We start from the raw sequence: 27,922 nt of genomic DNA, 5'->3' as shown, positions 1-27,922 counted from the left end.
AGCGATTATATTGTAGCTAATTTTCATCTTCTTCAGAAAAAAAAACAGTTATACTTGTAATCGTTTCGAAATATTTTTTCACGTAATTTGAAAATTTTCATCTCCATCAGAAAGATCCACACAAGCAATCATTGATTCCAAACATGATGAGTCAAGCTGCGCTTCTCTCCTCCACACCTCTTGAGTTTCAGCCATGTGAAAAAGCTCAATACAGGGCAAAAGGGCATTGTATCTGGCTAATTACCTCCCTTGTTTAGGGACGTAATGGAGGATGAAACGAGAAAGGAATAGTTAATGCAGGCACATCGGCAAGTGGACTTGAGCAACAACTGTTCGCTTGTCTTGTTGTGGTTATATATCATGGAAAAAGGAAACAAACAATGAAGAAAGGTGTGAGGATCTACCTGAAAATGAAATGGTATTCGGTTCGAGAGATGTTCATCTTGGAAGTTTTGGTGTAAAAACGTGTTTTATGATTGTTTATCTTCTCCCATAAACCTGTAAATGTGAGAAAAAGTGTTTGTAACTTATCTGTAGGACAAGAAATGGCTGCTATAAAATGGAAAAGTATTCTTTTCGCCGGTCCTGTTTGTTTACATATGATTTACCTGAAATTCTGTTCTGTGCCCTTCCTGTGGGTACAATTCTTAAGGGGAGGGTTTTTGGTGCTATATTCAGCCTATTGTGTTTATTTTTACACCTCTTTGTGTTCTGAGAATTGAATAATTGATGTCCTTTTGCCCTTGCAGAAATTTTGTTATGCGCATGGAATGACATGATCTTGTTTCAGTGTTATTTAATGAGAATTTAGTGAGTTTGTTTTGCCATACAAATATATTAATGTGTAGAAGTTGAAGCATACCTGTTTTTGTCATATGATGACATTTAATCTTGTATGGGTGCGGGATTTGCAATACACAACCCTCAAATTGTGGCTATTCCTTAACTTGTTTTGTGTAGTATACTAAGCCATTGGAATATGTTGTAGTTTAGCTTTGCAATGAAAGCTGAATCCGTATTAGAAAGACTGTTTTCCTAGAGTTGTGTTTTAGAATTATTCCTGCATGTTTTTTAATCTCTGGGGATTCTGTTCAGAAGTACTTCCTAATTCCTCATGTTTATTTCCAATTCATAATATGTTATTAAGAACTATAATACCTTTGGGGTTTTCGTTGTTAGATCTCTTTGACAAGACAAGCACATCTAAATATAGTGCAAGTGATCAATTCAGCAGGAGGAATTTCTTTTAAGATTACAAAGACACCAGGTGTTCACAAATTCTGCCTTAAGTAAGATTCTGGTTGTCTTGGCAACCAAGGAAGATCATTCTTGACCAAGTATGGTTCATTAGCACTGTTATGATGAGAGAATGTTGAAACATACAGATCATGGTTATAATAGTGAAGTATTAAGGCACTAGGTTTCGAGGTTATAAGTGAAAGCTGATTATGCTGAGAATGTGGCAAGTCAATGTTGATCACAACACGTAGTTATCGTAACATCAGCCTTAAGTCAAGCAAGTTATAGCTATTGTTTTAAGAACCACGTAGTTGAGGATGGTGAAATCCTTGTACAAATAGACAGCATTTCAGGTGAGAAGATGTTCTCAGCACTCATTGAGAAACATGAATTAATTGTTCACCTGTAGGACTTTGCAATTAGCCCCTCAGCTTCAAGTGTACATGATACATAAAGCTGTACTGTGTGTTCAGCTTCAAGTGTACGTGATACATAAGGCTGTACTGTGTGTTCAGCTTCAAGTGTACGTCATACATAAGGTTGTACTGTGTGTTCAGTTTCAAGTGTACATGATACATAAGGCTGTACTGTGTGTTCAGCTTCAAGTGTACATGATACATAAGGCTGTACTGTGTGTTCAGCTTCACGTGTACATGATACATCAGGCTGTACTGTGTGTTCAGCTTCAAGTGTACTTGATACATAAGGCTGTACTGTGTTCAGCTTCAAGTGTACGTGATACATAAGGCTGTACTGTGTTCAGCTTCAAGTGTACGTGATACATAAGACTCTGCTGTGTGTTCAGCTTCAAGCATACATCATACATAGGACTCTACTGGCTGTTCAGCTACAAGCTCACAACATACATTAGTGGCTACTGGCTGTTCAGCCACAAAAGTCACAGCATATATTAGTGACAACTGTCTGTTCAGCTACAAACTCACAGAATACGCTATTTGCTACTGACTGTTCTCCTACATACTAACAACATATGTTAGTGGCTACTGTCTGTTCTGCTACAAACTCCGAGCATATGCTAGCGTTGACTATGATGTAGACAAGTCCAGTCTCTCTGTCAATCACCTACCCTGCACGTTGGACTAAAGAGTATAATCAGAGTTGAGTGATTCTAGCAGCCGCCATTAGCATTTTGTGCATTGTAGCTGACAATGTGTCCTGCACAACTTAGGTAAAACAAACAGCAAGTAATTGGCCCACTAGTCTAAGGTTCAGTGTGTCTCTCAGCCTCCAGAAAAAAATGGGGGACTTTTTCTCATTAGTTTTGCTTGAGTCCATCTGTTGGGTCTTCTCACTGAGGTCATTAGGTGGACGGGGATTCGCTGCAGGAATTGCATTAATAGAAGCAGGATTGAATGTTAGGGGCTGGGTGTTAGGTTCTCGGAGTAACAACTCTTTTCTTGTGTATTGGTCTTTAGTTTTATTTGCTTCGCAAGCTTGTAGTTAAAGCGAGAGTTGCTTCTGAACTTGTTTGTGGCAAGCTGAAGCAAGATTGGATGGTTTTGATTAAAAGTGTTGGGTGTTCAACATTGGATAAATGTTAGATCCATGGTGCCAAGCTAGGACAGACTTTATCTGTTTTAGTAGTTCTTGTTTTCTTTAAGAAGTGTTCCTGAAACACTGCAGTATATATTCAAAGGGAAGTTATCATTGTAGGGAGTCACTTTTTTTATGTATGCAAATCGACAAGTTTTTTTCTCATGATGATGAAGTGCCTTTTTACCTGTGAAGTAATGGAACAACCGATATATACCAGTCACTGAAGGGTATGTTGTTAGGTTTGGAGACAGATCATATAATGCAATCTCACTTAAATTAAATGACATCGTGATATTGGCGCTAATGAAAGGCAAGTTAAAATTAAAAAGCTATGGTTGTTTCTCATTTTGCCTCCTGGGGATGTGTATTATCCTGTAGCCTGTATGTTTCTACTTTAAACATTGTTATGCTTTTAATAGATATGTCTAGATCTCATGGAATCCACAAGATTATCTCATGCATAGTTTCATGAACAAATTTAAGAAAAAGTATACTTTTACAAAGTTTAGGAAAAATTCCCCACAAATCTGAAAATATAAATTTATTTATTTAAATCTTTCTTGTATGAACTGTCATAGTGTGTCTGATGCCATTATTGTCGCAATAAATATTTTACGTGACATGACATTTGGGATGGGTTTTTGCCACTTTGTAAACAAACACTATGAAGAAACTCCCACAAAGCATAAGTGTAAGATTGCTAGTAATCAGATTTGATCAGCTAAGTGCTTCTAAATTTGTTCAGTCATAAAAAGTCCCCTTCAGACTGGCAAAAAATGAAAAATGAATTTATCTTCCAGTCAGTAAGTACTACTGATCTACAACATATGTTATCTAAAAACATCCTCCATCAAATTGCTTTCCGTTCATACTTGAGGCAGGAGAAAGTTAGTGGGCTAGAAACATGCAGGGTATTCCAGTTTGGGCTCGGATTCTCATTACGCTGCAGTAAACAACTTACGTGTTGGCTGAATCCCAAGTATTTGTTTAACTTTCGCTCGTTAGGTAATTACAGGATTGACGAATGACGAGAATGTAGCATGGTATACAGTTAGTTTGCTCTTGTCTTGTAAGTGATGGAAAAATTGTAGATATTTGTCTATAGGTCACTGAAAAGGACATAGGTATTTTCTTCTCGTTGCTAAAATTTTGTGTTTTTTTTTGGTCAAATTTGTGACGATGGTGCAGTGATGCTGTTATGACACCATGTTTATTGTTTTGTGGTGCTGTACTGAACAGTGTTCCAGCAGTATGACGTATAATAGTGCGCTCTATACAATCCAGTGAGTGACATTATGAGCATTTAGTGAGCAAGTGTGTCCACACCATTGTGTTGCTCCTAGCAACAAGCATGTATATATATTTCTATTTCATAGTGGTAATTAAAATTATTGTAAAAAGCAGCAAGTATGGTGTATGTTTGAAACAAATGTGTCTTGAAGAATGACATGGTTTTAGTGGAACCAACATTTTGGTTAAATTCATCTTTTTCTATTCTCAAACATTCTAGAAGTTTAATCTCGTATCATGACAAATGATGTCTTCTCTCAATGTCTTGATTTATCTCTAAAAATCCACCAAAGGAGTTGATCTGTTGAGAAGGAACACTTTGGAATCATGTCAAACTGTGTATACTAATGTAGACTAATGTGACTTGGTTCACAGAAAATATGCATTACCATAGCTGCTATATTCTGTCTGACTTTCAACAGCATTGTCCCTTTCTCTCCACAGAGTAAACTGGAAACATGTCCTGTATGTAACAATTTTGAGAATTTGGCACGCTGGAGAATTGTCTTTTGCCAAGAGGCATGAGTGATTTTGTGGTAGGGTACTTTTTAGCTTAAGCTTTTTGTAGAGTGAGGTCTTCATGTGTGTCACTGACCAGACTGACCACTCACTCTCTCTCTCACTCACTAAACTAACTCACTCAAACACCCACTCACTCAAATTCCCACTCGCTCGCTCACTTGCTGATAAAGCTCATTGTTCTCTGCAATTAAAAGTTCCCTAAGCAGATTGAATGATTCTCGATGGGCATCACTTTCTTCTAGGTGTTAATAATTAAATATTGATCATGTTCATGATCATCAGTATGTTTGGTCTCACAAGGAGTCTGAATATTTTACCATGTTTATCCCAGTAAACAATGGTTGCATGCAGATACCAACTGTGCTTATCCGAACCACTCATGGCTTGTTTCTGGATTTGTCCTGTTCTCAGTTGCTCAACAGTGTTGGAAGAAGCACCACACTGCTCTGGGACACCTTTTGTTGACTTGCATCCAGTGTGAATCTGACACCTACCATTTTTGTTTAAATCCTTTGGCCAATATTTGACCATGCATGTGGCACAACACCCCATAACCCATCCTCTCCCCTACTGTATTCCATTTCTGCACCCCACCCTACCCCTCATCCAGTCCCTACCCAACATTTCCCCTCACCTCACCCAACATAAATTCCACCCCAACCATAACTTCACCCTTCACCCCTCCTTCATAGCATCCATATCCCACCTTCACCCTCCGCCATATCTCACCCAATCTCACCCTTAACATACCCAAATCCCATTCATACCCCACTCTTCACAGCACCTTCACTCCCATTCATATCCCACCTTCACAGCACCTTCACTCCCATCCATATCCCACCTTCACCCTCATCCATATCCCACCTCACCCCATTCCTCACTCATCCCATCCATACTCAAAGCCTCATCCCACCCCACTACCCAATCTGTACCCTGTTTCTCTCCCCATCTATCATCTGAACACATCCCGTTACATAGCTACTGGAATATCCTTGTCAATGTTCTGTTACAGAAACATAGACTTCAATGACAAGCTGTCTCCGGTTACATTTCCAATGTAATAAGTTCATTCACAAGGAGGAAATGGAGAATGTCAGTGTTTATACCAATGAAAGTGTCATCTTCAGGTTTTGCTCTTGCTCCTTTTACAAAATGACTGTGTCTGTTTTCCATCTGACTTCTTGAAGCCTTGTCAGTGCTGGTAAAATCAGGTAGTGTCTGGTTGATTGAAAATCTGATATGACCAAGATCGCTCTTGCTTCCAGTTCAAAATTATTGTACAGTCCTGCCCCTAATTTTTCACTAAATTTGATCTGCAGTTGCCTCCCTTTGATCACTTGACTCAATTATGTTGGTAGCGAAATGACTTCAGCAGTTGCCCATGACTCATGTTTGTCTTATTTGAGCTTTCTTCGGGTCATTAACAGGAATGTTATCATATGAAGGCATTCCTAAGCCACCTTTTCAGGCTGGTAAATTTGTCACGTGAATTACTAAGAACTTAATAGCATCAATGGAGCCTCTGACAGGGTTCAAAGCAAGGCGGGTGTGTTAACGACATCTTGTGATGACTAGTTCCGGGGAACAGGCTGCAGAGACTGGCAGCAATTGTCACTCACCGGTGCAGTGTGGATGAGCTTCAAAGATGCAGAGAAAAGTGGAAGATGTTAAAAATACAGCAAAAGTAGATGCTAACTTGCTTCGATTCCTTCAGTTGTGTTAATGTCCAAACTACGTTCAAAGAATGAAAAATTCAGATTAATGCATGTTTAGAGTTTGAATTGAAATGAAATTATAATACTCTTGTGCTCTTTGAGGTTATGAAAATAACATGGACAGAAACACATAAGACACCTCACCTCACCTACTCACTAGACAGATTGACCCCCGTTTCACCAGACAGATTCCTTCCTTCTCACCAGACAGATTTACCAGACAGATTCCTTCCTTCTCACCAGACAGATTGACCAGACAGATTCCTTCCTTCTCACCAGACAGATTCCTCCATATCACACTATAGATCCCCCATCACCTGAGAAGCATTTCAATTACCCTTCCTAGTTCACACTGAAACCTTATATCTGCTATACTTAGTAAACAATACAAAACTAATCACATGCAACAGCCTAATGCCAAAGCCATAAACATCAGCAGACTTGTCCCTCGTGACTGGATTTGTGTTAGACAGAATGCTGGGGGATCTCAGTATCAAAATTATAGATCCTTGACTTCCGAATCACGGGACAGTGAAATCAAGTCGCCTAATCAGGTGAGAAGACAATGGCCACTTCTCGCCAATTTCAAATCTCGGCATCCTTGACATATGCAGACATGAAATATACGCCATTTTACGTAAGGTAGAATGTCCAAAGCCTTTGTTTTCGTCATGTCTCCTGGACATCCGAGCCTGGCAATCAAACAACTGCCACTTAGAGCTGGACATTGCCACCTTTTAACCCGATAATTATATTTCAGTTGTCAGCACCGCCCTTCCACTTGTTGGCTCTGGGTTTAAGTTTTTACCTGACTGTCGCCAGTCGATAAGACAACTAAGGTCAAGTGTGCGGCCTTGTTGATAGCTGTTTAGGGTCGAGGCTAGCTTTGTGCTGGGTGTTGACCCAGGTCTTAAAGATGTGTTTCACCATAAACCTTAGCTGTGCGTTAGTCTGTTGGGGGGACTGAAATCTCAGTGTTATTTTATTTTATTTCCTTTGGTATTGAGTTTACAGTTACGGCAGTTAGACGTGAGTTTGAGGTTTTAAATTACTGTGGTGATCTGTTTTGAATGTAAGTTTACAATATGAGTTGTATCTGTTAGGTTTGAGACATTTTGTTTGTTCACTCAAACATATTTCAGATCAAATATTAAGATATCCAAATGTTCATGTTTTACTACTTGCTATTTTCTTGGGTGGAAAAAATGTCCCCAAAAATACAAATTTAAGAATATTGTCAACAAATGATTCACAAGTCACTTTACGTGAAAACTACACATGCTAAATCTTCACATGAAAGCATCGTAAAGATATGGATTATTTTAATCCCTTTATCCATGTGAACAGAAAATATTTGTACAGTGAAGACGTACATCGTGCTTGTAGCATTGTTTATTGATAGGGATGGATTTTGACTTCTTAATTATTTGATGTAAAATAAGATGAATAAGTTGAAGATGTAGATGTGTGTGTGATGAGGAACTTTACATTGAATAGCACTCCTTCATCCTTCATCCTTCATCCTTCATCATGTGGATGCTGAAGGAGTTGCAGTATATTCAGAAACATGGTGATCCTAACAGAAACCGACCTCTATAATTGTTATCCGTTAATGTGTATCCCTCCTAAATGCCTTTCAAAGTTTTTATACTGAACTCTTTCATTGTTAAGTTAATGTTAAGGTAGTTTCTTACAAATGTTTGTAACTTTTGCGATGCATCTCATAGTAGTGATGGTGATATCCTGTCTCTGTTTAACAGTGTTATATAACAATCTTGTTTGATTTGGTATGTGATTTATTTCATGACATTTTATATTTCTTTTTCAGGAGCATTGGATTATACACACACTGACTGGTTGAGCTCAGCTTGAGGTAGGTGACACTTTGTCGCGTCTAACAGCTGCTTGATCCTGCTGGGTGGAAGCTACAACCCCCAGCTGTAGTAAATATACCCTGCCACTCCCATGTGATGTGGGTACCCAGGGTCTCCCTACCCCTGGGGCACAGTTATTGTGATCGCACACCACCCACACCAACACTACACCCATCTGCCTCGTCCTCCTCCAACCATTTGTTGTCCTAGCCCCCTCCGTACCTTTGGGGCTCAGATCTAGTGATCACACACCACACCAACCACCACCACCCCCCTCAGATGCCGAGTCTCCTCCCCCCCTCCACCCCTTCTGTGGCAAGTCCAGGGACAGGTCCCCAGCAATCTGTGCTGGTTGTGAGGTGACTATGTCTGCAAGTCAGACATGTCTGCAATTTGCACAGCAGGATTAACTCCCTTAGGCAGCCCAGGATCCTATGATCATAGATCTGTACCCTCAGGTTGTCCCTTATTATGATTATGAGTTTGTCAGCACCATACCCCAAGTTCCACAAAAGTGGTAAATGTATGAGATCCTCGAGGTTTCTATCACAAACCCACCCCCCCAAAAAAAACCCCAAGTTAAACAAAACAACAAAACCATGTTGCTGCTGCTGGTTCTAATGCTGTGTAGCTATAGGTTAAACCTAACCCACTCACATGCTCCACCATAGTTGTCAATCAACAGAACCCCTTGTTAAAGCTGTAAGAGAATCACCTGATGGGGTCAGATCAAGTACAGGGTGAGGGTTTTGGTCTGGGACAATTACTCTCTCATACAGACCCTGAAACAAATATGTCCAAGAAAGCCCATGCATGTCAAGAATATGTGACAAGTCTAGATTTCCAGTTTCTGAAAATGAAAAAAGTCTCAGGGCTCCTTTTCCTTATTTTCATATTTTTGAACTACAAACTGTTCTTTTTTCAGAAACATATATTCATTTCAGAGATTAGTTGTTAATCTAGGGGACAATAAGCTGGTGTGGCTATTTCAAAACGTTAGGACTTGTCCCAGACCTAAATTTACACCTGTTTAAATCAGTTAGGTATTAGTAATAATAAGTTTCAACACCAATTTCTATAATAAGTAAATAATAACAAGATGTCTCTTCGAAAGATAGGTGTCACCATACTTCCCACTTATCTCGACTTGTTGAAGACAGAATAACTGTACATTCATGGACTTATTGTTCAGTGCAGCCTTGACTAGGCTAATCCCAAGTAGGTGTAGCCATATTGATCAGCATGCAGAAAGAGCACCAGCTTGGGGTATATGTTTTACTTATACCCTGGTGTCAACACCTGGCGACAGTTTACGTACCTAGCTGTGGTAATAACCAGGTTCATTAAGGAGTGCTGTTGTCTGTGTGGATCCTGGTAACTATTTTGGGGGTCCATGAGGAGGGAAGTCAATACATGCCAACGAGACTGTGTTCATGGCGTCCCTGTTTTCTGTTCAGGTCACAGTGTCATTGATTCTCTGTGTCTTGTTCACAACTGTTGGCTTGGGGTGGAACTGAGATGCACATGCTGATGCCTTACTTTGTGATCTTATCGAGTATGTGATGCCTGTCACCATATGACAGTCTTGTCTTGGACCTGACAACACCTGACATTCTGGTCTTGTATACCTGTCTTTCTGATCTCATACACCTGAGAACACCTGACATTCTGGTCTTGTATACCTGTCTTTCTGATCTCATACACCTGAGAACACCTGACATTCTGGTCTTGTATACTTGTCTTTCCGATCTGATACACCTGAGAACACCTGACATTCTGGTCTTGTATACCTGCCTTTCTGATCTCATACACCTGGCAACACCTGGCAACACCTGACATTCTGGTCTTGTATGCCTTTCTGATCTCACAGGTATAATAGTCATGAACATATAGTGTCAGGATGAGATCAGATGATACTGTTGTGATACCATCAACAGGATGAGTGAGTGAGTGATTTTAGTTTTATGCTACTTCAAGCAATATTCCAGCAACATCACTGTAGGAACATTGTACCCATGTTTGGAATCAAATCCAGGCCTTTCGTGTGACAAGCAGTGGGTTTAATCACTAAGCTAACCCACCATCCCACAGCGGGATATTGATGATGATGGTGTGATAGCAGGGGTGTGATGATGATGATAGCAACTGTGTAATGATGATGATGATGATGATGATGATGATGATGATGATGCATCAGGTGATAATACATCGTTGTGGTGTCTCTAAGTGATGATGATAAATCGCTGATGGTGTTGTGGTGACCACTTCAAGCAGCAACAAGTCTCCTGTGTATGTACAGCGTAGGTCATGCAGCTCAACTCTAGCCCACACTCCCTCTCCGATCAAGGGATGCCTCAAGTTCCTGGCCAAAATGCCAGCATCCGTTGAGCAGCCGAGTCTATGTAACCTCATCAATAGTTAATACTAGCAGCCGACTCTGACATTTTAGCAGTGGTAATGGAAGTGGTTGGGTTGGTGTCAGAGACAGTCAATGAAATAGATTTGTTGATTGTTGTGGCACTAGGGCAGAGGACACTATTTATCCATAAGCTGCTTGCCCTTGTGTGTGACTCACCAGTGAAGATTTTGACACCAGTGCGTCAGGTCTTGATTCACTAGATTGGTTGCCTTGCAGTTTTACAAGGGGGGAAGTTATAACGCCCAACTCTCCCTGGCACGATGGAAAATGGAAATTTGTAAAATGGGAGATTGTAGAACGGGAAAAAATGCCAATTTCTGTGTAGGTTACGAGAGGGTTGAATGGAGCTAGTTAATTCTCTTGCTTGTGTAAGACGGTCTTAGAGGTTACGTGTGTAATTCTTAGATCGGGGATTGAAAATGATTATACAATATGATGTCATTTCCATCTCGTTTGCATTGCTTCACAGAATTCTTTAAAAAGGATTTTCAATTACCACTGCAGGATATTAGGAAACTTCAAACAGGAATTTTGATTGAAATACAAAAAGTTCTCATTTCATATTAAAAATGCATGAATATTTGACAATATATTACAGTAAACAAGAAATCTGTGAAACCAAACAAGATATGTTCCTAAAGCTTATTTTCTGTCAGTGTTTGCATAGTAGGGAGATAATACTTTCTACGAAGAAATAAATGTGGTTGTGTTGTTTGTCTTTGTCTTGCTGCTGATATATAATGAGGTCACTTCTGGCCATAATGTCCACATTTAATGATCAGCTGACCTACTTACAGAATTAGAACAAGCAAATAAAACCCAATTATATCTCTCTAACATCATTTCGTCACTGTGTCTGGGATATTCAAGCAGACATTTTCCCAATACAGTCATCGGGGAGTTCAAACTGCCTGGCTTCATTCTTTGACACCTTGGGTTTGCAGATGAAATATATTCTCATTGATACACTCTGGACAAGAAGGAAAGCAATATGGCGATATACTTTGCTCTTCAGAAGTATGTAGATTTTATGTGAAAGCAGATAAATCACGCTTGCTGTGGAGAGGTATTTAATAGTTTGAAGGCTGATACTTTGTTTGAAGTCCTAGTTATTGTTCAGTGAGTGCCACAAATTGTGAAGTTGACAACTTTTATCAGTTTTGGACTAATTTTTTTCCATATGGCATAGATAGATCATCACAAAGCGTATGACCAGTTTGAAATGATGGGATACTTAATGACGCTATTTATTTGAAAATATACTGGACAAAAATAGTTTGTGATATATGTAAATTTTAAAGTTATGAATAATGATCTATTTATTTGTTGATACACTGATGAAATATCAATCATAAAAATACCCATATCCCAAACCTTTTTGTCCAGTATGTTATGAAAGTATGTCTACCAGAATGTATTTGGAAGTTTCCAAACTTACCTTAAGTCAGTTTTGGGTATAAACAGGGAACGTTTATAACAGGACTTATAACCTTACTTTGATATTCTTATGAAAAATGAAAATTGGTGGTAATGAACCGACATAAACGTATGTTTTTATCATGTATGCATGTATGGTTTACAGCTGACATTTGTTTCATGTATGTTTTTTAGCATGTAAGCCTGGCAGAAACACTTCTTGTATAACATAGCCTTGTCTCACTTCAGCTTATTGGTCATGCTGAGTTCAGTTTAATTTTGGAAATATTTGAAAAATATATGCTTGCAAAGCTAGTGAAAGTAGAAGTCTGACCACAATTTCATCAGTTTTCAGCAATGAACCAATAAAGATGATTTATCCACTATATTTAGTTGTCTAGGGACATGATTTCACAACTCCATTTAGAGGATAGTTAAGGCTTAGGTTTGTTAAAATCCTTTAACTCTAATTTCTAGTAAAATCTACTTTCAGAATTTTTTGGTGAAGAATTTTAGATATACTGACTACTTTGATTCTTGTTTTAGAATTACCCCTGTTTCTTCATTATCGCATCACTTTGCATCATTTTTATCTGGGACAGTTCATGGTAACACATTTGTTAGAAAAAGGAATTTCTTTGAAGCATTTGGGAGATGGCGTATTGACACTGATGCATTGGAGTTCTCTGAGCCCGGATCGGCCATAAATATCTTGAAATGATCTAATTTTACTCACAAAGCCATCCTACCATTGTTTAAGAAAAATTCCAGCTAATCAATCTAATATCATCCATCAACTATGTAGCATTAATATATGGGAGGCCAGAGATTGGAGGTCAAAGGTCGCTATAAATGGCATTCTGTGATCAATCACATACTTGTCAATTGTCTCGTACTCAAGAACCGTCTAATCACAAAATTCCTCCGACATCATGACGCGGAATTTGCAGTCCAAGAATGAGTTGAAGTCATTTGTCATTTCTTGTCAATTTGGTCCAACTCTTCCAATCAGCCCAAGTGGACAAGGTCAAGGCCAAAGAGCAGAGGTCACATGTATGGGCATTTGACCACAGTTGTCCTAGTCTCGCGAAATGTTACTCGAATCTTAAATCCATGTTAGCTCTCTGACAAATTTCATTTGGGAAAGGTGGATTGGATTTGGCCAGGGGACAATTCATAAGCCCCTCGAGGGATCAAGAACTTCTCCTAATTTCCTCAACTATTCAACTGGGCTGTGGAGGAGGGGTATTTAGCGAGATTTCACATTATTCCAGTGACCAAAGTCGGATTCCAGCGCACATGGGTACCACCTTGCCATTGTGCGATGCCGGGCATAACGTGACGGTCCTTCCTTCTTCCAACTCCCCTCCCCTACCACTTTACTGTAATGTCATCGGCAAATATTTAATCTGCGCGGAAGCTAATCTTTTCATCCTAATTATACAAGTGAACCAGCTTCATTCTCTGCAACATCGCATCACATCAAGTGTCGGTGACCCTCGTTGCATGTGACCACCATTTTCATTTTGGGCAGCGAAAATTATCAGCATCATATGCACTGAAGTTCCCTCCATGTTGCAGTCTCTGCAGTATCGACGTTGCCCCTTTGTGATCGTCAAGACTTTGCTGAACAGATAGCCATAACTTTAATGAGAGTCGCCAAAGAAATGGGTTGACTTTGTTCCAATAATGTGGCCTTGATTTTTATCTGTGCTCTTACTTTCAATTTTCTAATTCATTGAAAATTTGATAAATCATGTTTGAAGGTTTTTATTCACTAAGCACACTTTTCTTAGCGTGATGTCATCTGTATTTGAGATTTAAGTCCACAGTGGCTCCGTGTGATAATAGTTTTGAAATATTATCCAGACATAACCAAACACATATTTTGGTTGTTCCAACTCTGAAACAATATTTGGAGGGCAAAGAACTCTGAAATCAGAAATTTGAATAAAAGTGAGTCAGTATTTGTCATAAAGTAGGAGAAATTGCACTAAGATTACTATCTGTCTTCCTCGATTCATGCTATTATATGACTACTAACTATTATTCTGTCCTACTATTAAAAATCAATCTGTGTATGAGAACTATTATTTTCACATCTCCATGTTGATTATCTAAAGATAGAGCTGGAGCACAACTTTTTTTCCTCCCTTCAAAGCCTGACCCCGAGTACTAAGTACTAAATAATCTGTCTTTTAACAATGAAAGTATATACCACTTTTACAAAAATGGACATAACAGGAAAATTTGGACAATATGTCACCATTGCTTTTGATAAAGGGAGTGCATTTTGAACTTGATTCCAAATTATGGTTTTGTGATCCATGCCATTTGGAGAAAAAATATTTTCTTACCAATGGCGTGTAGATTTTAAGGTAATTATGCCCACAAAATGGCGGTATGTACAGATAATTAAGGAGATTTATCTTGTTTATGGTAATAGCAAAGTGAAACTTGACCAATGGAGGGTTTCTCTTTGTCTTGCAGATTGAGAAAAAACCTGTTTGGCTTTTTTCTTTTACATGGAACATTTGTGTGAAAGTTGAATTTTTGTCAAGTAAATTTTTGACAGATATCTCACAGAGAGCTGAACTCTATCAATCTGGTCCATAACCTGCTTGGCTGCCCAACATTGTACAGGAAAACTAGGCCATTCTCTTGAGTGTACATCAATCAGTATTGAACATCTTAGGGCAAGTAAAACACTACTGCCCTAACCCTAAACGTACCATAGTTTCAACACGACTCATTTCCTACCCCTGCAATGGGGGACATATAGATCCTATGTCCAGCTATACATAGCAATAATTTCATTTTGAACAGATTTTAATCATAATTCTTAACGTTTCTTTATTTTTTTAGAATCTTTATGCAGTTTTCAAATGTTAAATGAGACAATATTTTTTCTGTTTCTTTTTTGTTTTTATTTTTAATTGTTTTTGGAAATTTCATGAATCCAGATGGATCTGGACTCTGCTGCTGCTGACGGTTATTTCTGCCAAACTCCAAACTCAATTGTCTGCCTGGATCTGTGCTCACATATCAGGATAGTGTGAAAGTAGTGCCCCATGCTGATGAAGGAATTTTAAAATTCAGATTTTTGTAATATCCATGGAAACAGACTTCAAATCAATTGAAGGTTGAATCTGTTTTGCGAACTTGTCACAAGCCATGAAGTATTTTTGTCCTTGCAAGAGGGATAGGGGAGGGTGATCAGTGTGGGGGAGGGGGGTGGGGGAGGGAGAGGGTGTGTATCTGCTTCCAGGGTTTAGAGGGGAAAGGATTGTTTCAGGAATATGCCTCCATTAAGTCCTCATGCAGAATCTATAATATTTTCATTTTAATCAGCCATTAGAAAAGATTTTGAATCCTCTGTACTGGTATCAGGATGTTGAAAATGTTTTTTGTTCTGAATTGTGATCAATTTGGATATTTCTTCAATTGCTGTTACTGAGATGTAGCTTTTCAGTGTAGACTTGACACCACACTCAGTCATGATATCAGTCTGCAAGTAATTGACCCGGAATCCCACGATTGATATCATGAATCCTGTGATTGATATCATGAGCATCGATGTACACAATCGAGATTCAACAACATGCATCAACCAAGTCAATGACCCTGACCAAGTGCCTGTTTTTTGTCTCTCCTCGACATGCATGGGTTGCTTAACACCAAGATGTTCATGAGTGCGATTATGTTAGAATTAATAACAACATAAGCACAATAAGAGATTGTCCTTGAAGTATTTCACTGACTAGTGGTGTTCCGATTAATTTGAATAATTGAAGATTGGTCGCAGTGACCAAACGAACAAGCAATCGAACACATTTTATCATAGACGAACACAAACGATTTTGGAACTACTGTTTAAGTCTTTGAAACATCTGGCCACGGAACATATATTTAAAGTCTGAAAACGTTTTTAATTCTTAGAAAGTTCATTTCACTAACTAAAAAGTCATGATTGAATATATATCTTGAAGACATGTACACTAACAGCTAGTCTCTGAAATGAACGTATTTTACTGGAAAAAACGTTCGTAGTGGAAAAAAAATAATATAATGAAATGGAGCCCTGAGACTTTCTTCATTTTCTGAAGCTAAGGAAGTCTGGACCTTCCACATTTTCTAGACTTGCGTGGGCTTTCTTGGATATATATACTTCAGGGTCTGTATGACAGACTAGAAGACTCCATGAAGTTTGTGTTCATGATATGTTTGTCAAAACATTAAATCGGCAAGTTGCATCATGTTATACATATAAACTATAATAACAACCCTGAAAGAAAATTCTGAAAAATGATGCTAACAAATTTTTTACAATGATTGCTCATTAATAATGAAGCAATCATCAACTGTGAGGTGTCAACCAATTTCCCACACTATCACTGACATTGTCAAAACTACCATTTGTTTTCTCAAAAACACATATTCTCATCACGTGTCATGCATATGCTGATATAGAGTAGGAATATTAAGAGTAGATGTATTTTCTGGTTTTAAGGATTCTCATGGGCAATATATCAAGTAAAATGATAAGTTTTTTTAAAAATGTGTACAATTTTTAAAACAAAATGAAAAATATGCTCAGGGGAGAATGATATATGTAAGGGAGTAAGTTTGTGATTACTCAGATAAGAAATGTTTTAAACCATTTGTGCTGCAACTGCAGATGAGAGACACACTATGTGATACAGGCGGCACAGCACATATGCAAATGAAGCTTTTTAAGGAATTTCATGACAGCTATGAACATTGAATGACTATGCACTCCCGCTCTGTTTAGCAACAGTGATTGAGTGGACAGCTTATCTTAGTGGTAGTCCAGCGTTATCATCATGCAACTAAATATTATTTTGCAATACTTTTCAAGACATCAACTGTGGCAGCTCAGGGTCCTTTAAATACACATTATCTGGACGATTTTCTGCAAACATTGATTGAGCGATCTTTGGGTCATCAGTAGCAGTGCTGCTGACTGGCGCAGTATTTGGCTGTAAAACATGATGGGACGAAAGCTTCCATATTTCTTCATATTCAGAAGAGGAATAAATATGAAGAGTATGATTAGTCATCAAGTTTTATTCCAGTTTTATTTTGGTTTTATTTTTCCTCTGTCGGCAACATGGCAAGATTTGCCATACTGATTCTGTCTTTAATTTGTTTTGACATAAACCACCGGCAGATGCATCGTCATAGAAACTGCAGACAAAATCTGGATTTTCAATATTTTGCATATATATTGAGACTTTGTTTGGACTTTACTTGTTTTATTTCTTTATTTTGCTATTAAATATCACTTTGGGATCAAAAGAGGATATGCAAATTATTTGGGTCATGTGACTTCATTTGCATACTAACAGGAAACCTTGACGTAAGGTGAAATGTTTGAATATTGAAATTTACCGTTTTATGTCCTTAAATGCAACATACATGCCCATTAAAACTGACAGTGAGAATGTTTACCATAGGCTTTCAATTTGTATTGAAATATTTTGAAATAAAAGTTTTTCACAAATTCTAATAACCACTGACAGAATTTTTTGCCATGACTTGAAACTCAACTGTGGTGGAAGGACATAGATTCAGTTCTTATAAAGTTTCAGTTATTTGACGGCTGTTTGCTATATTGTCAAACAAAGCTTGATGTCTCTCTTTCTGGATGCCAGGTTTCAGACTTGAACTCTGATTCTGATCAAATAGCCGTTGGTTGATTGAATGTTATTTTGAACTGTACTTTCTATGATAGTGATGGCATCGGAGATGCAGAATATCTGATTATCTGTCATATTTTCTTGTGTAGGAAGCAGCCTCCCCTTCACAAAAATGCACACTGTCAAAACTATGCACTCTTTGCACTGTGACAATGAGTGGTGATTGTTTTTTCGTGAAGCAAAAACATAACTGCTGGCACGTCATACCAAAGCTGGCAGGTTTCAAAGCATGCTGTTTATCTTGCTGCTGTTATTGCACCTTCAGTCACATGCGATATCAGTTGTGTGCCTTTTAATTTGATCTGATTTTATTAATTATATTGAAAAATTAAATTTGTATTGCTTACATTACTTTAATTTCAGTCAAAATGTGATTGTAGTGTCTTAGTTCATCATTTTATCTGTTTTACTTGACAGGACATGATGCAATTTATCAGCACATGATATCACATATTGATGCATGAAATAAATTGCCAGGTGTTCAAAAATGTTTTTTAAAAGTGACTGGCCACAGGACAAGTGATTTCAAGAAAGTAACTTTTCCTGACTAATTTTCCACTTGCCCTGATTTTATGACACAATGTTTGATGTTTACTGGACTATTTATCAAAGAGTGATAAATTTCAAAGAACGATAGCTCTAAATTACTATTGTTGTGAAATGTAATAGCTACATTATGAACAGATATGAAGTGAAATCCAAGTCTATCTGCAGTTTGACACTATAAGTGGAAATTATCTAGCAGTCTATGAACAAGTAAGATACCATTATTTGATTGATCAAAATGAAAACTGACTTGTCCCAGGCGTCGGTGATGAGATTTTTTAACCCTAGATTGCCCATGAAACTTAACCATAATCATATGTAGTGCCAAGTGTGAAGATTTCTTCCATTTCTGTTGTGGATGTCATGTGGACAGTGCTAGCATCACAGATTTGGGGGATAAACATGATAATTTCCATGATTAATTCTCAAAACGGTCAAAAAAAGGCTTTTACTTCAGGCATATTCTTTTGAAGCTATCACATGAAGCCTTTTAAATTCTGCATCCATCACAGACATTTGCTTAATCTGAAAACTCCCTGTTTTTGATAATGTTTTGTGGGCCTTAAAAAACTGTAAGTACACTTTGTGAACTTTAAGCAACTTTGTCTTGTTAGACTGGGGCAAAACTGTCCATGTTACAAATCAGTATTTAGTTCTAGTAAGCCCTACTAGCGGGCATGGGCAAGCTGAAAAGGGAGTGAAACGTTAAAACTGTCTCAAACAAGTGCTCCACGACAAAGCCTGAATCTTATTCCTGTTGTAGTTAATTAAAACCCTCACACAGGGCAAGGCTCCACTGGCCTAAAGCGAAGAATTAACGAGATTTCGAAAGCTTTAAAACTCCTAGAAAAGGTCACCTCTTCGGGAAATTCTCGCCTAACTTGAAAGAGACATTGCCAAGGTGGCTAAAGGCCCTTCATAGTACGACTTTAACTTGTCTGTGTTGGGAAGGGCAAATTCAGCCGTGTCTCTAACTAGCTTTTATGAACTTCAGACCCCCCACAGGCTTGTGAATTGTCTCCCCTTTGAGGCATTGCACCAACTAGTGTCGGATATGCCCACAATAAATTTTATCATTAAATGTTCGTTGACAAAATCATCCCTAATTAGGCCTTGTAATGATAAGGAAATTTGTCACCGATGGCCTAACGACCAATAGCACAGTCTGTGAATTCCATGTGGTTAAGAAAAAAAACTAGCTTCCAGCATGGTCATAGACGGGTCACATGACTTAGGGGAAAGTATAAACCGTCATTACACTGTAATGAAGTCCTCATGTCCGCTGAAGGAGGAGATGGCTGCCTTGCAGATGTTGCTGAGGTTGACACAGATATTTTGGGAGAGTTTGGCGTAAACATTACACTTGTATGAGATGGACATTGCCAACAAATACAAAGCTTGACCTCGTTCAACTGTGTGTTTTGGCTGTAGTACCACCAACTAATCTACAGAATTTTCAACACAGTTCTTCAGCTTCTTCTGCATATTTGTGTTTATGCATTGTGCAAGTGTTATTTTTGTGAAATTAATCAATTTCCAGGATACCAGGAGCTTTCAAAACATTTGTTTGTTTATTTTTGTAGGCTTTAAGTCCAGGTGATTCTCATTTGATGGAAGTACAATTTTTCAGACTTTTGTTTAACAATTTTAATTGAACTATTTTAAAAGTAACTGTCACCTGTCTGATTTTTTCGTGAAGAATTCTTCAAAATGACATAATGAAATAATGATACATCATTGTGTTTCGTTTTGTTTTAATATGTTGATGTTGGAATGGCTTTTTCTTGCTGTTCCCAAAGCAATTTATATAAGCACCCAAGGGAAGTAACTCCTACCAGCTTCCAAAATTGTCAACCACACAAAGTAAACGGCCACCTCTAATGTCAAGTGAAGGGTTTTCAAATGTTGTTACGGATTCTCGTGGAATTAAATTCCCTTGCATGCATTACAGGTTGGTGGTCGTCTGGATCGTTGATCAGCATTAATTATAGTAGGATTATTGCTTAAATTATGGCATTACGATCAGCCTTTGTCAGGAAAATGGAGGATAGGGACAAAAGGGTGTTTGAGGGCGCTGGCTTCTCCCAGTTTCCAGCCCATTGCTGCTTGTTTGCATAGAGGTCATGGATAATAATGTTTGCTGTGGATCTGTCATTTCATTATAACTTGACAAAATACGGTATGCATATTCAAACTTGTTTCATTAAATATTGGATTCAATTTGGATAAAATAGGCTTATGATCATGTTTGTGGTTCCGTTTACCTAAATATAATTAAATTCTAGCAATATTTCCTTGAGTGGAATCATTTGAGATCAGCATTTTTTGCTGAATTATTTTTTGAGAACAGAAAGAATTATTTTCATCTCTTGTCATTTTAACACACATGGTCAACATAAAAGGGCACTTTATTTTATTTTTCTCCAAAATAAATTCAAATATAAGGAAACAGATAACATTCACATGTAAAACAGGGACTAATTATCATATATGAACCATCCTACAACTCAAAAAAAAAATGGCTGACCCACATGGGCAATTTCTACAAGGCTGCGTTATCTGCAATTGCATCTTGAGTGTTTTCAGTATAATAATTTAATTTAAATAAAATATATGTATTCTTGAAAGAATATCTATTGATACAAGTTATGAAGAGCCATACTATGCCCTGAACAGAGCACACATCCTGAACAGAGCAGACGTCATGAACAGAGCAGACGCCATTATTTACAGAAACATGGGGTGTTCAGCAGCCAGTTGTAGAAATAATTAAAGAACTGGTGTTTGTTTCATTGGGAGTTGCCTGGCTCCTGTTGAGTGGAAAGCTTCAGAAGATGTTCAAGAAGATAAACGTACTGTAAACCTAAGACGAACCTTTCATTGAGCTGGTCATCTAATCAGTGTTAAAGCAGCTCCGAGATTTTAGACAAAGATGACAAAAAGTCATTTCCGAGATCATCAATACCACGATATGACTCATGTGTTGAAGAGGAAGTCCAACACAAAATGGCAAACATTGAATCGTGAAGGCTGTCAGTTAGGCCGGTCCGATTGGATGGAATGTACGTGGACAGCGGCCATGCCAAGTCATTAGTGCAACCATTTTGGTGTATTAGCTCCCTTTAATAATGCACTTTTGGAAAAGAATGTTCATTTTGAAATCTCAGGTTTCGATTGCGAATCTTAGGCTAATAAGCATTGTCAATAGGAGACTCTTTACTATGCTAATTTGCTACGCGTCATAACAATTGATTTGGAGAATGATCTTGGAAGAAAAATGCACGGAAAATGTCTCTGATTTTGTCAGTAATGTTACGCAAACACGCTGCATTGCTCCAACGTGTGTTTAATCAAAATTATCGTGGCCTGACAAAATGGCTGAAGACGGATCATGCTACAAGGATATTGTTGGAGAATTGAAGATAATAGGATAATTGAGCCCATCGTTAAGGGGCTTGCTGTTGCTCTATACAAGGTGGACGTGTGATGAGGTTTGGGCTCAGATGACAGGATGGGGGAAACAGTGGAAACAAGACAGGCTGGACACAGAGGAGGGGAGGGGGCACCAATACTGGGCTGGGGGTTGGGTGGGAGGGGGGAGACTGGGAAAACTGGGGGATGTTATGAATAGGATATTGTGTGAAGTAGACAGGTGGGGGTGGATAACTGGGTGAGATACTTGATATAGGGTGTGAGATATATGACATATCGTGTGAGATATATTGTATAGGAGTGGGGACATATGATATAGGGTGTGAAATGTATGAAATATTGTTTCAGATATATTATGTAGGGTTGGAGACGTATGATGTAGGCTGTGAAAAGCATGATAAAGTGTATGAGATTTATGATGTAGGTTCTTCGACATATGGTGTGAGATGTACGATATAGGGTGTGATATATATGTGATATACAGTAATATCATAAAATATATGATAAAGGGTGTGAGATATGTGGCACAAGGTAAAGATATATGATATAGCTTGTAAGACATGAAACAGGGTATGAGACATGGTATAGAAGGATTGGCTGAGATAAATTGTATGGGGTGTGAGATGTGCAGAGTGGTGAAGGCTGGCGAGATATGATAGATGTGAGATATGAAGTGATTGGTAGAGACAAGATGAGGTAGTTAGCATAAAGGTTAAATTTCATGGAAAGGTGGAAAGACTGGGTATGATGTGATTGAAGATGCCAGTAGGTGCAGAGGATGTTAAATGTGTTGCATACTACAGGGTGAGGATCTATGTAGGTGAGACATATGATAAGGTTTGAAGGTGAAGGTGAAACTGTGGATGAGGTAGATAGGATGAGATATGTAACACAAAGGAGTAAAAACATAGGGTAGTCTTGAAATTTATACATTGTTTATATGTTTCTCTGCTGAAAGACAATCTAAACTCTGAAAACCAGTACATATAGCATTAAAAGAAGGCTCCCCTAGGTGTTCAAAGTTAATTCAACAAATCTTTCAAAATCAGTCTGAGCCCTACTGATTCTGACACTTTGGATATTTTTTTTTTTTTGAGTGCAAATTCCAAAGTGTTTCGGCAGGGCAAGGGAAGCAACTCTTGGAGGCTTATACCCAAATCTCCCCCTTATTCCAAGGATATCCATTTGAGGCGCCAAGACGTGATAACAGTAAAACTGATTTATACGTCTCAAGTCCTGCTACAATAGCATATACCTCCCACATAGAAGGTTTATCAGGACTTTTATAGGATCTAAGGGGAACAGAGGTTTATGTGGGGGATTCTTGGTCCGTGAGATGTCTGCGGTGAGGAATCGTGTGAAACTGCCACCAGCTTCAGTACCATCAACTCATCTTTTTTGCCCCCACTCTGCTCATTAGATGTGAAATGGAATCAAAGGGGAAAGTGGATGTTTGTCTTTGAGTTGATGTAAGGCTCTTGTATTGTCTGTAGTTGTAGAAGTACACAGTCTTGTGGGAACCAAGGAGTTGGGGAAACTAGCTGAAAAGAATGTGCTGGTTTGTGAAGAGGAGAACATGAAGACGGGGAATTTGTGGGTGTGAGTGAGTGAGTAAAGTATGAGTGACTGAATGAAAGTGAATGAAGGAATGAAAAAGTAAACGGGGGATTTAAAGAGTTACTGAACAAATTAGTGGAATCAGAATGGAAGAAAAAGTAGTGAAGGTGAAATTGAAGGAAGGATTAAATTGGAAGAATGGCAGAATAAAAAGGTAAAAAAGTGAAAGAAAATTTGTTTAAAGAAGGATTGAGTGGAAGAAAGTGGATAGAGTGAAAGAATGAAAGTGAGTGAAGAAAGGGCATGCAAACCATGAGCTGAAAGAATGAATTTGTAAGACGGAGAGTAATGGACAATATAAAGGTACTTCACAAGGGAGGATAATAGTGAAGACAGTAAAGGAGAAGGTGAAGAAGGAAATATGATAGCTGTGCATGAGTGAGTGAAAGAACTAGAGTATATGTATATTGTTGACAAGTTAGTTACATGACAGTAACATCGTCGGTAACATCACCTCAATTATGCTTTCCCATCACCTAGCCTCAGCAACCCTCAGAAGCTCTATAAAAGAATCTGACAAAATGTTCTTTCCAAATAGCCCAGAAGAGCAGATGTGGCTGCTCCTGTGTGAACTATTGACAGGCTAGGGGGGCACCTGCTCATTGTAGGTCTGTGTACATACATGCACTGCCATAGCCAATATCGGATACCTGTCAACAGCCTTGCCGCCAATCACTTTGACTATCCGCTTGGATAAACATGCTTTCTATATATCTCCCGTCAAACAGAGCACGACTATCTTCTTGATGGCAAAATGAAATGGAACGATAATTTTATAGCCGTTTTCTTTGATGCTAGGTGATGTTCCCATCGTAAAAGCTCCACTTTTATGAGGGGATCATCCACGCCCATTGAGTGGGTGTCCTTTGTGAATCCAAATCGCTTTGTTGGTTTTGTATATGTCAAACGACCGATTTGCTGCATAATGTAAGAGATGACGTCAATAATTTACCAGATTTATTCTTCACTTCTGTAATCAGTTGAAACCAAATTGAAAAAAATGGCTTGTTGGTGTCAGTTGTTAGTAGCAAATATCATGTAAAATTAACTTCATGCTGAGGTATGTGTAATGTTAAGCCAAGGTGTTTGGTGGTAGGGTAGCCTGGTGGTTAAAGTGTTCGCATGCTTCTCCATGTGTGAAGTCCTGCCATGATAATGATCCTATTGCTGATAGCAGCATAAACACCCCACTCATTCCCTCATTCATACACTTTTTCCATCACTCACTCACTCACTGACTCACACACACACTCACTCACTCACTCACTCACTCACTCACTCACTCACTCACTCACTCCAGCTCATTCATTCACTTTATCCATCGGTCATCCAGTTACTCATACTCTCACTCAATCACTCATTCATTTCCTCACCTGCCCATTTCCTCCATCTCTCTTCCATCAGCTTGTTCCCTCGTTCCTTCATTCACTCTGGTATTGGACGGTATGAGAAAATTAATCAATGTCCAACAGTAAAATTCAGCATTTCTGTTATCGTAACATAACTTTAGTAATATCTTTGCACTGGACCGCTTTTCAAGGAGGACAGAATATTCCTGTTCAAAATATTTCAGTAAACAGGATTACAATGAGTCTGGTTTCCCAACAAAATTGCCAATCTGGTTGCTATGTGGCACTGGTTTTGAATATTCAGGGGAGAGAGACATGCTCTCATATGGTAAGTATTTGAAATGATATGCCTGTGTTGAGTTGGGTGGAAGACCTGTTGTCATTTCTCCAGAAGGTGTTTCATTGGCTGGCTACCTGGATGGTTATTGAATGCAGGGTTGCCCTGTTAGAGTGGAATTGCTCAATCAGTGTGTCTATCCTCTAGTATTATCATAGCAATGGGGTGACCCAGCCAATAGCCTTTTGTCCCAACAGTGATTTGTTTCACATGCTGTACTGCAATCTGCCACAACGCTAGTGTCCCGACACGATCAACGGCAAATTAGGAGCATTGTAGTGACATTGAGGACTCCGCAAACCAACAGGGCCTTCGCGCTGGAGATAATCCCAGATTATCAGGCGGTGATTAATTGCTATTGCGAGACACCTTGATAGTGGGTGCAGGTTGGTGGTAATGGTTACGTGTTGTCTCGTCTCGTGTGTCTCTCGTTCAAGGGCTGTGGGTCACTAGGTCTGACGATAATGCAGTGTTTGCTAAGCGCAGACAGAAAGTACTCGACTTCAGTCGAAAAGTGGAAACTTTGAACACAGGGGCTTTTTTGAGATGGGTTAGTTTTGTGTCAAGAGTTTTTTTTTATTTTCCCTTTTTACTGGATAGTTAATTTTCTGTTGTGGTGCTAGAAGCCTTGTTAAGTATGTTTATTGAATGAGTTATTCTGTAAGCAAGTTTGATTTCTTTTTCTTTGACTGGACATTGAAAAAATGTAATTTGATTTTAAAGTTGTTTGTTCCGTAGAATGAAGTAAAAGATGAACCAGATTTCCTCTTTCTTGTTTTCTTTGTGTTTCAGCACTAGTGGGTTTCAGGCTAAACTCACTCATACACAAACATACACACATGCACGCATGCTCGCATGTAGACACATGCACGCACAGATGCGTGTAAGTGTGCTTTGCTCACTTGCTCACTCACCTCTTTATGCTGATTTCATGATTCATTCCATCAACCTTGTATCCTCATTTGTCATTCTTTTCTTTCTCTCACTTGTAAAAACAATACAAAATAAAAATATGTAAAATTTTTCCAGATCTGTAGTAAAGTTTCACTAATATTACTTGCCATAATTACGTCATCAGCTATAGTGTATCACTTTAATGTTGTGTTTATCTTCAAAGCAGTGTACATCTTTTACTGGGTGAAATATGTCTCAATCAGCTGATGACGTGAGGGTCACGTGTAAACCATGTTAGCGCATCATTTGTTGTCAGTTGCATAGCAGCACCCGATTAGATAATGAAGGGGTCGCCAGAGGTCATATGAGTAATAAGCAGTCGGTGGGAAGACCCGACTTGACGTGGTGTTTCTATTTACTCGTCTTAATTGGGACATTGCTCATTACGTAGAGGCTGATAACGAGCCAGGGTCCTGCAGACCGATGTAGACTTGGGCCATCATTAACATGGCAGTATTAGTTTCAGGGACTCAGGTCATGGAATGTCGTTCAGTGGCGTAACTTCTGTTTTTAATGTATTACCACGTTTCCAATTAGTGTTTCAGTTTTCTGGTAAGAAGTGAAAAATAGATGAAAATTAAGTGTTGGGGATTGTGTAAACATGACCACATGTGGAAGGATTAGAAAGAACGTTTAGTTATTTAAACTATCATTTCTTTTTGGGGGGGTTAGCAACATTAGAATTATAAACAGACATTGAAATCAAAAGGGTCAGTTTTACCTCTCGAGATAAAATGAATTCCATTCCACACCCCCCACCCCCCACATATTCTTAAAATGTTCATGTGTTACAAAAAGTAGGACATCTGCTTGTGCAATACTAAGTTGGGGACCAACATTTTGTGTTTCTTATATAAGGTTGTAGTATAGGAAGTAGTATTGAATTAAGAGCCTTATGATAAGTTGTATTCAAAATATAACTTTGAGTTTGTATTCTGTATTTTCTGTTAAAACAACCCACAAGTATTAATCTTGATTTTTGTGGAACTTTTTGTCACAATTTTTCTGAAGAATGTGAAAATTCAGAATTTGTACAAAGGTTAAGAGCTGTAAATTAAGTATTTTTAATTCATGATAATATAATATAATAATTCATTATGCCTACGTAGCTGTTGAAGTCAACACGGTCTGGCTTTGGAATCTCTGAGATTGGAAATATTCAAAGCTTGTTGTCAGGGATCAACAATTCATCACATCAATATCGTTAAAACAACAAATCGAGGTTTTTCTAAACGAGTCAAACAAGAAATTCAACTGAAAACAAGAATGACAAACAAAATAAAGATAAAAATGTTTGATCGGGAATACTAAAGCTTTCAATAAATTATTATTAGAATTTATTACGTGTACCTTGTTCCACTCAGCTATTGGTTTTGGAGATTTATAAGAGCGCAGTGACAGGCAGAGGAGCATTATTGTGTTGCTAAGTTGTGTGGATAACGCCATCAGCTGATAACAGTAAAATACAATTCACAGCAGACCAACATGAGCATTACAACAATGAATAGTTTGGTGATAGTGAGTATTTGACAGCGATGATGAACACCACGTGAATGGCATCAGGTATGGGCTAAACGATACCATGAACATATTCTTTATAAATGACTTTGATGATGTGTAGTGTTTTGTGATGTGGAATATATTTCTGTTTACATTCAGCTCCTTGAACATTGATGTGACATATTTACTGACATTAACATGCAAATGGAATTTTTCAGTATTTGTTGGTTGGGTGATGACAGCTGTCATTTTGTTGGCGACTGATGGTCATGTGTGAACTTGTCATGTTGAAGGTCTGTGTTTGAACCACGCATGTTTAAAACACATTACTGATGTCATCGTCTGTAAAATTACTTCAGCATTTCTGTAATCAGTTTGGAGTATTGTTGGTTAAAAGATGAAATATTGTTGGATTCATGCTAAAATATTGTCACT

General features: G+C 38.3%; 1 protein-coding gene across 6 annotated transcripts in view; it reads left to right on the top strand.

Moving 5' to 3' along the window:
* The window catches only part of LOC137291609 (roundabout homolog 2-like), a 284,596-nt gene that overhangs the window by 80,726 nt on the left and 175,948 nt on the right, over window positions 1-27,922 (top strand). For all 6 annotated transcript variants that reach the window (XM_067823018.1, XM_067823057.1, XM_067823051.1 and 3 more), the window contains exon 3: window positions 8,152-8,196. The gene's annotated coding sequence lies outside the window, so the exon portion shown is untranslated. The remainder of the gene's footprint in view (window positions 1-8,151; window positions 8,197-27,922) is intronic.

This window comes from Haliotis asinina, chromosome 1 (assembly GCF_037392515.1).
Source record: "Haliotis asinina isolate JCU_RB_2024 chromosome 1, JCU_Hal_asi_v2, whole genome shotgun sequence".
Lineage (NCBI taxonomy): Eukaryota > Metazoa > Mollusca > Gastropoda > Lepetellida > Haliotidae > Haliotis > Haliotis asinina.
The sequence above is the reverse complement of the archived record's forward strand: the minus strand, read 5'-3'. Positions and strand labels throughout refer to the sequence as shown.